Source organism: Pseudophryne corroboree, chromosome 10 (assembly GCF_028390025.1).
Source record: "Pseudophryne corroboree isolate aPseCor3 chromosome 10, aPseCor3.hap2, whole genome shotgun sequence".
NCBI lineage: Eukaryota > Metazoa > Chordata > Amphibia > Anura > Myobatrachidae > Pseudophryne > Pseudophryne corroboree.
This window is the reverse complement of record NC_086453.1, coordinates 103208074-103220749: the sequence shown is the minus strand read 5'-3', so window position 1 is coordinate 103220749 and position 12676 is coordinate 103208074. Positions and strand designations below refer to the sequence as shown.

The 12676-nt window shown below is 49.6% G+C and overlaps 1 long non-coding RNA gene across 2 annotated transcripts in view; it reads right to left on the bottom strand.

Moving 5' to 3' along the window:
- Positions 1-12676, bottom strand: part of LOC134966149 (uncharacterized) — a 108366-nt gene that overhangs the window by 56914 nt on the left and 38776 nt on the right. The window lies entirely within an intron of this gene.

The following is a 12676-nucleotide window of genomic DNA, read 5'->3' as shown; positions in this document are numbered from 1 at the left end:
CCTCAAATCATCAGTGTCTTTTAACCACTGCTCTCAAGTTCTTCAGTCACCAGTATCTTTTACCATCACTCACAAGTACTTCCTGGACATTTCTCCATACACTCCTTCTGTTATGTGACATTGTGTTGCTCCCTTCCTGCAATAAAGTCCTTTAATATTTTCACCAAGCTTTACTGTCAGAGTCTTGTATGAGGAAGACCTATATCAAGCCATTCCTGTTCCGACCCAACTGTGGTTCCTCTCCCCTACCATCGGGAGAACCCCCGAGTTCACAACACCCCCAACCTAGGTCAGTGACAGCACTGTGGGGGCATATCTGTAATCTGGCACTGTGGGGGCATATCTAGCAGTGTGGGCACATGGCACTGTAGGGGCATATCTGGCACTGTGGGGGTATATCTGTATCTGGCACTGTGGGGTCATATCTGTATCTGCCACTGTGGGGGCATATCTGGCACTGTGGGGGCATGTGTATCTGGCACTGTGGGGGCATATGTGTTTGAGGTTTTTACCTGTGGGGGCCAATGTGTTATTTCATGCGAGACAGTCATTACACTCTGTGCAGCAAGGCTAAGTCCCTTTTTGTGTTATGCCACGCCCACTTTTTGTTATACCACGCCCCTTTTTTGTGTGCTATTATTCCTCCTAGGTAGATCACAAAAGCTTGTTAGCTTTCAAAGTAGATCGCCGACTCCAAAAGTCTGCCCACCCCTGGATTAGGGAATCATTCCCCATAGCGCCTAATCCAGATGTCAAACTTTGTAAAAATAAGAATTTACTCACCGGTAATTCTATTTCTCGTAGTCCGTAGTGGATGCTGGGAACTCCGTAAGGACCATGGGGAATAGCGGCTCCGCAGGAGACTGGGCACAAAAGTAAAGCTTTAGGACTACCTGGTGTGCACTGGCTCCCCCCCCTATGACCCTCCTCCAAGCCTCAGTTAGGATACTGTGCCCGGACGAGCGTACACAATAAGGAAGGATTTATGAATCCCGGGTAAGACTCATACCAGCCACACCAATCACACCGTACAACTTGTGATCTGAACCCAGTTAACAGTATGATAACAAAGGAGCCTCTCTAAGGATGGCTCACTACAACAATAACCCGATTAGTTAACAGTAACTATGTACAAGTATTGCAGATAATCCGCACTTGGGATGGGCGCCCAGCATCCACTACGGACTACGAGAAATAGAATTACCGGTGAGTAAATTCTTATTTTCTCTGACGTCCTAGTGGATGCTGGGAACTCCGTAAGGACCATGGGGATTATACCAAAGCTCCCAAACGGGCGGGAGAGTGCGGATGACTCTGCAGCACCGAAAGAGAGAACTCCAGGTCCTCCTCAGCCAGGGTATCAAATTTGTAGAATTTTGCAAACGTGTTTGCCCCTGACCAAGTAGCTGCTCGGCAAAGTTGTAACGCCGAGACCCCTCGGGCAGCCGCCCAAGATGAGCCCACCTTCCTTGTGGAATGGGCTTTTACAGATTTTGGCTGCGGCAGGCCTGCCACAGAATGTGCAAGCTGAATTGTACTACAAATCCAACGAGCAATAGTCTGCTTAGAAGCAGGAGCACCCAGCTTGTTGGGTGCATACAGTATAAACAGCGAGTCAGATTTTCTGACTCCAGCCGTCCTGGAAACATATATTTTCAGGGCCCTGACTACGTCCAGTAACTTGGAGTCCTCCAAGTCCCTAGTAGCCGCAGGTACCACAATAGGCTGGTTCAGGTGAAACGCTGAAACCACCTTAGGGAGAAACTGAGGACGAGTCCTCAATTCTGCCCTATCCGTATGAAAAATCAGGTATGGGCTTTTATAGGACAAAGCCGCCAATTCTGACACGCGCCTGGCTGAAGCCAGGGCCAACAGCATTACCACTTTCCATGTGAGATATTTTAAGTCCACAGTGGTAAGTGGTTCAAACCAATGTGATTTTAGGAACCCCAAAACCACATTGAGATCCCAGGGTGCCACTGGAGGCACAAAAGGAGGCTGTATATGCAGTACCCCCTTGACAAACGTCTGAACTTCAGGAACTGAAGCCAGTTCTTTCTGGAAGAAAATCGACAGGGCCGAAATTTGAACCTTAATGGACCCTAATTTTAGGCCCATAGACAGTCCTGTTTGCAGGAAATGCAGGAAACGACCCAGTTGAAATTCCTCTGTAGGGGCCTTCCTGGCCTCGCACCACGCAACATATTTACGCCAAATACGGTGATAATGCTGTGCGGTTACATCCTTCCTGGCTTTGATCAGGGTAGGGATGACTTCATCCGGAATGCCTTTTTCCTTCAGGATCCGGCGTTCAACCGCCATGCCGTCAAACGCAGCCGCGGTAAGTCTTGGAACAGACAGGGTCCCTGCTGGAGCAGGTCCCTTCTTAGAGGTAGAGGCCATGGGTCCTCTGTGAGCATCTCTTGAAGTTCCGGGTACCAAGTCCTTCTTGGCCAATCCGGAGCCACGAGTATAGTTCTTACTCCTCTCCGTCTTATAATTCTCAGTACCTTGGGTATGAGAGGCAGAGGAGGGAACACATACACTGACTGGTACACCCACGGTGTTACCAGAGCGTCCACCGCTATTGCCTGAGGGTCCCTTGACCTGGCGCAATACCTGTCTAGTTTTTTGTTGAGGCGGGACGCCATCATGTCCACCTTTGGTTTTTCCCAACGGTTTACAATCATGTGGAAGACTTCTGGATGAAGTCCCCACTCTCCCGGGTGGAGGTCGTGTCTACTGAGGAAGTCTGCTTCCCAGTTGTCCACTCCCGGAATGAACACTGCTGACAGTGCTATCACATGATTTTCCGCCCAGCGAAGAATCCTTGCAGCTTCTGCCATTGCCCTCCTGCTTCTTGTGCCGCCCTGTCTGTTTACGTGGGCGACTGCCGTGATGTTGTCTGACTGGATCAACACCGGCTGACCCTGAAGCAGAGGTCTTGCTTGGCTTAGAGCATTGTAAATGGCCCTTAGTTCCAGGATATTTATGTGAAGTGACGTTTCCAGGCTTGACCACAAGCCCTGGAAATTTCTTCCCTGTGTGACTGCTCCCCAGCCTCTCAGGCTGGCATCCGTGGTCACCAGGACCCAGTCCTGAATGCCGAATCTGCGGCCCTCTAGAAGATGAGCACTCTGCAACCACCACAGGAGAGACACCCTTGTCCTTGGGGACAGGGTTATCCGCTGATGCATGTGAAGATGCGATCCGGACCATTTGTCCAGCAGATCCCACTGAAATGTTCTTGCGTGGAATCTGCCGAATGGAATCGCTTCGTAGGAAGCCACCATTTTTCCCAGGACCCTTGTGCATTGATGCACTGAGACCCGGTCTGGTTTCAGGAGGTTTCTGACTAACTCGGATAACTCCCTGGCTTTCTCCTCCGGGAGAAACACCTTTTTCTGGACTGTGTCCAGAATCATCCCTAGGAACAGCAGACGTGTCGTCGGAATCAGCTGTGATTTTGGGATATTTAGAATCCACACGTGCTGCCGTAACACTACTTGAGATAGTGCTACTCCGACTACTAACCGTTCCTTGGATCTTGCCCTTATCAGGAGATCGTCCAAGTAAGGGATAATTAAGACGCCTTTTCTTCGAAGAAGTATCATCATTTCGGCCATTACCTTGGTAAAGACCCGGGGTGCCGTGGACAATCCAAACGGCAGCGTCTGAAACTGATAGTGACAGTTCTGTACCACAAACCTGAGGTACCCTTGGTGAGAAGGGTAAATTGGGACATGGTGGTAAGCATCCTTGATGTCCAGAGACACCATATAGTCCCCTTCTTCCAGGTTCGCGATCACTGCTCTGAGTGACTCCATCTTGAACTTGAACCTTTGTATGTAAGTGTTCAAGGATTTCAGATTTAAAATAGGTCTCACCGAGCCGTCCGGCTTCGGTACCACAAACAGCTTTGAATAATACCCCTTGCCCTGTTGCAGGAGGGGTACCTTGATTATCACCTGCTGAGAATACAGCTTGTGAATGGCCTCCAATACCGCCTCCCTGTCGGAGGGAGACGTCGGTAAAGCAGACTTTAGGAAACGGCGAGGGGGAGAGGTCTCGAATTCCAATTTGTACCCTGAGATACCACCTGAAGGACCCAGGGGTCTACTTGCGAGTGAGCCCACTGCGCGCTGAAATTCTTGAGACGTGCCCCCACCGTGCCTAAGTCCGCTTGTAAAGCCCCAGCGTCATGCTGAGGACTTGGCAGAAGCGGGAGAGGGCTTCTGCTTCTGGGAATTGGCTGTCTGTTGCAGCCTTTTTCCCCTTCCTCTGCCCCGGGGCAGAAATGAGGAGCCTTTCGCTCGCTTGCCCTTATGGGGACGAAAGGACTGCGCCTGATAATACGGCGTCTTCTTATGTTGAGAGGCGACCTGGGGTAAAAATGTGGATTTCCCAGCCGTTGCCGTGGCCACCAGGTCTGAAAGACCTACCCCAAATAACTCCTCCCCTTTATAAGGCAATACTTCCATATGCCGTTTGGAATCCGCATCACCTGACCACTGTCGCGTCCATAACCCTCTTCTGGCAGAAATGGACAGCGCACTTACTCTTGATGCCAGTCGGCAAATATCCCGCTGTGCATCACGCATATATAGAAATGCATCTTTTAAATGCTCTATAGTCAGTAATATACTGTCCCTGTCTAGGGTATCAATATTTTCAGTCAGGGAATCCGACCAAGCCAACCCAGCACTGCACGTCCAGGCTGAGGCGATTGCGGGTCGCAGTATAACACCAGTATGTGTGTAAATACATTTTAGGATACCCTCCTGCTTTCTATCAGCAGGATCCTTAAGGGCGGCCGTCTCAGGAGAGGGTAGAGCCACCTGTTTTGATAAGCGTGTGAGTGCTTTATCCACCCTAGGGGGTGTTTCCCAACGCGCCCTAATCTCTGGCGGGAAAGGATATAATGCCAATAATTTTTTAGAAATTATCAGTTTTTTATCGGGGGAAACCCACGCTTCATCACACACCTCATTTAATTCCTCAGATTCAGGAAAAACTACAGGTAGTTTTTTCTCACCGAACATAATACCCTTTTTAGTGGTACTGGTATTATCAGAAATATGTAAAACATTTTTCATTGCCTCAATCATGTAACGTGTGGCCCTATTGGAAGTCACGTTTGTCTCTTCCCCGTCGACACTGGAGTCAGTATCCGTGTCGACGTCTGTATCTACCATCTGAGGTAACGGGCGTTTTAGAGCCCCTGATGGCTTTTGAGACGCCTGGACAGGCACAAGCTGAGTAGCCGGCTGTCTCATGTCGTCAACTGTCTTTTGCAAAGAGCTGACACTGTCACGTAATTCCTTCCATAAGCTCATCCACTCAGGTGTCGACTCCCTAGGGGGTGACATCTCTATTATAGGCAATTGCTCCGCCTCCACATCATTTTCCTCCTCATACATGTCGACACAACGTACCGACACACAGCACACACACAGGGAATGCTCTGACAGAGGACAGGACCCCACTAGCCCTTTGGGGAGACAGAGGGAGAGTATGCCAGCACACACCAGAGCGCTATATATATACAGGGATAACCTTATTTCTCTATCGTCCTAAGTGGATGCTGGGGTTCCTGAAAGGACCATGGGGGATAGCGGCTCCGCAGGAGACAGGGCACAAAAGTAAAGCTTTTACAGGTCAGGTGGTGTGTACTGGCTCCTCCCCCTATGACCCTCCTCCAGACTCCAGTTAGATTTTTGTGCCCGGCCGAGAAGGGTGCAATTCTAGGTGGCTCTCATAAAGAGCTGCTTAGAGAGTTTAGCTTAGGTTTTTTATTTTACAGTGATTCCTGCTGGCAACAGGATCACTGCAACGAGGGACAGAGGGGAGAAGAAGTGAACTCACCTGCGTGCAGGATGGATTGGCTTCTTGGCTACTGGACATGAAGCTCCAGAGGGACGATCACAGGTACAGCCTGGATGGTCACCGGAGCCACGCCGCCGGCCCCCTCACAGATGCTGAAGCAAGAAGAGGTCCAGAATCGGCGGCTGAAGACTCCTGCAGTCTTCTTAAGGTAGCGCACAGCACTGCAGCTGTGCGCCATTTTCCTCTCAGCACACTTCACACGGCAGTCACTGAGGGTGCAGGGCGCTGGGAGGGGGGCGCCCTGGGAGGCAAATGAAAACCTTTAAAAAGGCTAAAAATACCTCACATATAGCCCCAGAGGCTATATGGAGATATTTACCCCTGCCTAAATGTACTAAATAGCGGGAGACGAGCCCGCCGGAAAAGGGGCGGGGCCTATCTCCTCAGCACACGGCGCCATTTTCTGTCACAGCTCCGCTGGTCAGGAAGGCTCCCAGGTCTCTCCCCTGCACTGCACTACAGAAACAGGGTATAACAGAGAGGGGGGGCAAAATAAATGGCAATATATCAATATAAAAGCAGCTATAAGGGAGCACTTAATCATAAGGCTATCCCTGTCATATATAGCGCTTTTTGGTGTGTGCTGGCAGACTCTCCCTCTGTCTCCCCAAAGGGCTAGTGGGTCCTGTCTTCGTATAGAGCATTCCCTGTGTGTCTGCTGTGTGTCGGTACGTGTGTGTCGACATGTATGAGGACGTTATTGGTGTGGAGGCGGAGCAATTGCCAAATATGAGGATGTCACCTCCTAGGGGGTCGACACCAGAATGGATGCCTTTATTTGTGGAATTACGGGATAGCGTCAACTCGCTTAAGCAGTCGTTTGCCGACATGAGGCGGCCGGACACTCAATTAGTGCCTGTCCAGGCGCCTCAAACACCGTCAGGGGCTGTAAAACGCCCCTTGCCTCAGTCGGTCGACACAGACCCAGACACAGGCACTGATTCCGGTGGTGAAGGTGACGAATCAACCGTATTTTCCAGTAGGGCCACACGTTATATGATTTTGGCAATAAAGGAGATGTTACATTTAGCTGATACTACAGGTACCACTAAACAGGGTATTATGTGGGGTGTGAAAAAACTACCAGTAGTTTTTACCGAATCAGAAGAATTAAATGACGTGTGTGATGAAGCGTGGGGTGCCCCGATAAAAAACTGCTAATTTCAAAGAAGTTATTGGCTTTATACCCTTTCCCGCCAGAGGTTAGGGAGCGCTGGGAAACACCTCCTAGGGTGGACAAAGCGCTAACACGCTTATCAAAACAAGTGGCGTTACCCTCTCCTGAGACGGCCGCACTTAAAGATCCATCAGATAGGAGGATGGAAAATATCCAAAAAGGTATATACACACATGCAGGTGTTATACTACGACCAGCTATTGCGACTGCCTGGATGTGCAGTGCTGGGGTAGTTTGGTCAGAGTCCCTGATCGAAAATATTGATACCCTGGACGGGGACAATATTTTACTGTCGTTAGAACAAATAAAGGATGCATTTCTTTATATGCGTGATGCACAGAGAGATATCTGCACACTGGCATCACGGGTAAGTGCTATGTCCATTTCGGCCAGAAGAGCTTTATGGACACGACAGTGGACAGGCGATGCGTAGAGGAGTTATTTGGGGTCGGTCTATCGGATTTGGTGGCCACGGCTACGGCCGGGAAATCCACCTTTCTACCTCAAGTCACTCCCCAACAGAAAAAGGCACCGACTTTTCAACCGCAGCCTTTTCGTTCCTTTAAAAATAAGAGAGCAAAGGGCTATTCATATCTGCCACGAGGCAGAGGACGAGGGAAGAGACAGCAACAGGCAGCTCCTTCCCAGGAACAGAAGCCCTCCCCGGCTTCTACAAAAGCCTCAGCATGACGCTGGGGCTTCGCAAGCGGACTTGGGGGCGGTAGGCGGTCGTCTCAAAAATTACAGCGCGCAGTGGGCTCACTCGCAGGTAAATCCCTGGATCCTGCAGATAATATCTCAGGGGTACAGGTTGAAATTAGAGACAGAGCCACCTCGCCGTTTCCTGAAGTCGGCTTTACCAACGTCCCCCTCAGAAAGGGAGACGGTTTTGGAAGCCATTCACAAGCTGTATTCTCAGCAGGTGATAGTCAAGGTACCTCTTCTACAACAAGGGAAGGGGTATTATTCCACTCTTTTTGTGGTACCGAAGCCGGATGGCTCGGTAAGGCCTATTCTAAATCTGAAGTCCTTGAACCTGTACATAAAGAAGTTCAAGTTCAAGATGGAGTCACTCAGAGCAGTGATAGCGAACCTGGAAGAAGGGGACTTTATGGTATCCTTGGACATCAAGGATGCGTATCTCCACGTTCCAATTACCCATCACACCAGGGGTACCTCAGGTTCGTTGTACAAAACTGTCACTATCAGTTTCAGACGCTGCCGTTTGGTTTGTCCACGGCACCTCGGGTCTTTACAAAGGTAATGGCCGAGATAATATTTCTTCTTCGAAGAAAAGGCGTATTAATTATCCCATACTTGGACGATCTCCTAATAAGGACAAGGTCCAGAGAACAGCTAGAGATGGGTTTAGCACTATCTCAAGAGGTGCTAAAGCAGCACGGATGGATTCTGAATATTCCAAAATCCCAATTAATGCCGACAACTCGTCTGCTGTTCCTGGGGATGATTCTGGACACAGTTCAGAAAAAGGTTTTTCTTCCCGAAGAAAAAGCCAAGGAGTTATCTGACCTGGTCAGGAACCTCCTAAAACCAGGAAAGGTGTCTGTACATCAATGCACAAGAGTCCTGGGAAAAAATGGTAGCTTCTTACGAAGCAATCCCTTTCGGCAGATTCCATGCAAAGGGATCTGTTGGACAAATGGTCAGGGTCGCATCTTCAGATGCACCTGCGGATAACCCTGTCGCCGAGGACAAGGGTATCCCTTCTGTGGTGGTTGCAGGAGGCTCATCTATTGGAGGGCCGCAGATTCGGCATGCAGGATTGGATCCTGGTGACCACGGATGCCAGCCTGAGAGGCTGGGGAGCAGTCACACAGGGAAGAAATTTCCAGGGAGTGTGGTCGAGCCTGAAAAAGTCTCTTCACATAAGCATTCTGGAACTAAGAGCAATCTACAATGCTCTAAGCCAGGCGGAACCTCTGCTTCAAGGAAGACCGGTGTTGATCCAGTCGGACAACATCACGGCAGTCGCCCATGTAAACAGACAGGGCGGCACAAGAAACAGAATGGCAGAAGCTGCCAGGATCCTTCGCTGGGCGGAGAATCACGTGATAGCATTGTCAGCAGTATTCATCCCGGGCGTGGACAACTGGGAAGCAGACTTCCTCAGCAGACACGACCTTCACCCGGGAGAGTGGGTACTTCATCCAGAAGTTTTCCACATGCTATTAAACCGTTGGGTAAAACCAATGGTGGACATGATGGCGTCTCGCCTCAACAAGACACTGGACAGTTATTGCGCCAGGTCAAGAGATCCGCAGGCAATAGCTGTGGACGCGTTGGTAACACCTTGGGTGTACCAGTCCGTATATGTGTTTCCTCCTCTGCCTCTCATACCAAAGGTATTGAGGATTATACGGCAAAGAGGAGTAAGACTAGTGGCTCCGGATTGGCCAAGAAGGACTTGGTACCCGGAACTTCAAGAGATGGTCACGGACGATCCGTGGCCTCTACTTCTGAGAAGGGACCTGCTTCAGCAGGGTCCTTGTCTTTTTCAAGACTTACCGCGGCTGCGTTTGACGGCATGGCGTTTGAATGCCAGATCCTAAAAGGAAAAGGCATTCCAGAAGAAGTCATTCCTACCTTGATAAAGGCAAGGAAGGAAGTCACCGCGAAGCATTATCGCCGTATTTGGCGAAAATATGTTGCGTGGTGCGAGCAGCGGAGTGCTCCGATGGAGGAATTTCAACTGGGTCGTTTTCCTACATTTCCTGCAATCAGGATTGTCTATGGGTCTCAAATTGGGATCTATTAAGGTTCAAATTTCGGCCCTATCAATATTCTTCCAAAAAGAATTGGCCTCAGTCCCTGAGGTCCAGATTTTTATCAAAGGAGTACTGCATATACAGCCTCCTGTGGTGCCTAAGGTGGCACCGTGGGATCTAAATGTAGTTTTAGATTTCCTCAAATCCAATTGGTTTGAACCACTAAAGAATGTGGATTTGAAATATCTCACATGGAAAGTGACTATGTTACTGGCCCTGGCTTCGGCCGGGAGAGTATCTGAACTGGCGGCTTTGTTTTATAAAAGCCCTTATTTAATTTTCCATTCGACATAGGGCAGAGCTGCGGACGCGTCCGCATTTTCTCCCTAAGGTGGTATCAGCGTTTCACCTGAACCAGCCTATTGTAGTGCCTGCGGCTACAGACGACTTGAAGGACTCCAAGTTGTTGGACGTTGTCAGAGCCTTAAAAATATACATTTAAAGGACGGCTGGAGTCAGAAAATCTGACTCGCTGTTTATACTGTATGCACCCAACAAGTTGGGTGCACCTGCTTCTAAGCAGTCGATTGCTCGTTGGATTTGTAACAAAATTCAACTTGTACATTCTGTGGCAGGCCTGCCACAGCCTAAATCTGTTAAGGCCCATTCCGCAAGGAAGGTGGGCTCATCTTGGGCGGCTGCCCGAGGGGTCTCGGCATTACAACTCTGCCGAGCAGCTACGTGGTCAGGGGAGAACACGTTTGTAAATTTTTACAAATTTGATACCCTGGCAAAGGAGGACCTGGAGTTCTCTCATTCGGTGCTGCAGAGTCATCCGCACTCTCCCGCCCGTTTGGGAGCTTTGGTATAATCCCCATGGTCCTTTCAGGAACCCCAGCATCCACTTAGGACGATAGAGAAAATAAGAATTTACTTACCGATAATTCTATTTCTCGGAGTCCGTAGTGGATGCTGGGCGCCCATCCCAAGTGCGGATTATCTGCAATACTTGTACATAGTTATTGTTAACTAATTCGGGTTATTGTTTAGGAAGCCATCTTTCAGAGGCTCCTCTGTTATCATACTGTTAACTGGGTTTAGATCACAAGTTGTACGGTGTGATTGGTGTGGCTGGTATGAGTCTTACCCGGGATTCAAAATCCTCCCTTATTGTGTACGCTCGTCCGGGCACAGTACCTAACTGGAGTCTGGAGGAGGGTCATAGGGGGAGGAGCCAGTACACACCACCTGACCTGTAAAAGCTTTACTTTTGTGCCCTGTCTCCTGCGGAGCCGCTATCCCCCATGGTCCTTTCAGGAACCCCAGCATCCACTACGGACTCCGAGAAATAGAATTATCGGTAAGTAAATTCTTATTATAAGTGTTTTTCCCCCTTATAGCTGCTATATTGTTAATATTACGCCAATTAGTGCCCCCCTCTCTTTTTTACCCTGTTTCTGTAGTGCAGGACTGCAGGGGAGAGTCAGGGAGACGTCCTTCCAGCGGAGCTGTGAGGGAAAATGGCGCCTGTGTGCTGAGGAGATAGGCTCCGCCCCCTTCTCGGCGGCCTTTTCTCCCGCTTTTATGTGGAATCTGGCAGGGGTTAAAATTCATCCATATAGCCCTGGGGGCTATATGTGATGTATTTTCGCCAGCCAAGGTGTTTTTATTGCTGCTCAGGGCGCCCCCCCCTAGCGCCCTGCACCCTCAGTGACCGAAGTGTGAAGTGTGCTGAGGAGCAATGGCGCACAGCTGCAGTGCTGTGCGCTACCTTGGTGAAGACAGGATGTCTTCTGCCGCCGATTTTCCGGACCTCTTCTTGCTTCTGGCTCTGTAAGGGGGCCGGCGGCGCGGCTCTGGGACCGGACTCCGAGGCTGGGCCTGTGTTCGGTCCCTCTGGAGCTAATGGTGTCCAGTAGCCTAAGAAGCCCAATCCACTCTGCAAGCAGGTGAGTTCGCTTCTTCTCCCCTTAGTCCCTCGATGCAGTGAGCCTGTTGCCAGCAGGTCTCACTGAAAATAAAAAACCTAAAACTAAACTTTCACTAAGAAGCTCAGGAGAGCCCCTAGTGTGCACCCTTCTCGGCCGGGCACAAAAATCTAACTGAGGCTTGGAGGAGGGTCATAGGGGGAGGAGCCAGTGCACACCAGGTAGTCCTAAAGCTTTACTTTTGTGCCCAGTCTCCTGCGGAGCCGCTATTCCCCATGGTCCTTACGGAGTTCCCAGCATCCACTAGGACGTCAGAGAAATCTTCTTTGCCTTTACAAGCTTACCTGTTACTAAACTATATGTGATTGGTTTTCAAAAGCTCCCTCTTCATCCTCTTACGTTCACTGACAGGATTACAGTTCAAACGTCACATGCCTACTCTGTCTTTTCAGAGTTCTGCCCAAACCCAGTACATCTCACCAGCATAGGGACACCAGTATCAGTGTGCCTGGACATGCACAAAGGGTGGAGAATGGGAATACTGGTGAAGGGAGACTGTGCATAGATACCGATATACATGATGGTGTGATAGCCTGATGGTGAACGCAAATCTGACAAACTTTCTTTTTATTATTTCCCCTCTCTTTTCACTTTCCACAGATGGTTTACTTAACACAACTGATAATAAACACATTGAAATGCAAGATTTATGTTCCCTACAGAAAGGTCGCTGACCTGGAGAGAAACCGTGACAAATAGCAGAGTGTAGAGAACATCGTATCACTGGAGTGTCTGTTCCGGGAAGGTTGAGAAGCAGGACTGTTGAGACGGCACCTGAGCGCGGAGAACAACAAGACCAGAGGCGGTTGTCGACCAGTTTTTTTTTAATTTAGATTATTTTCTCCATCTCCCACTACCCTCCTTCTTTTTCTCCCCCTTCTCGTTTCCCTTCTCTTCCC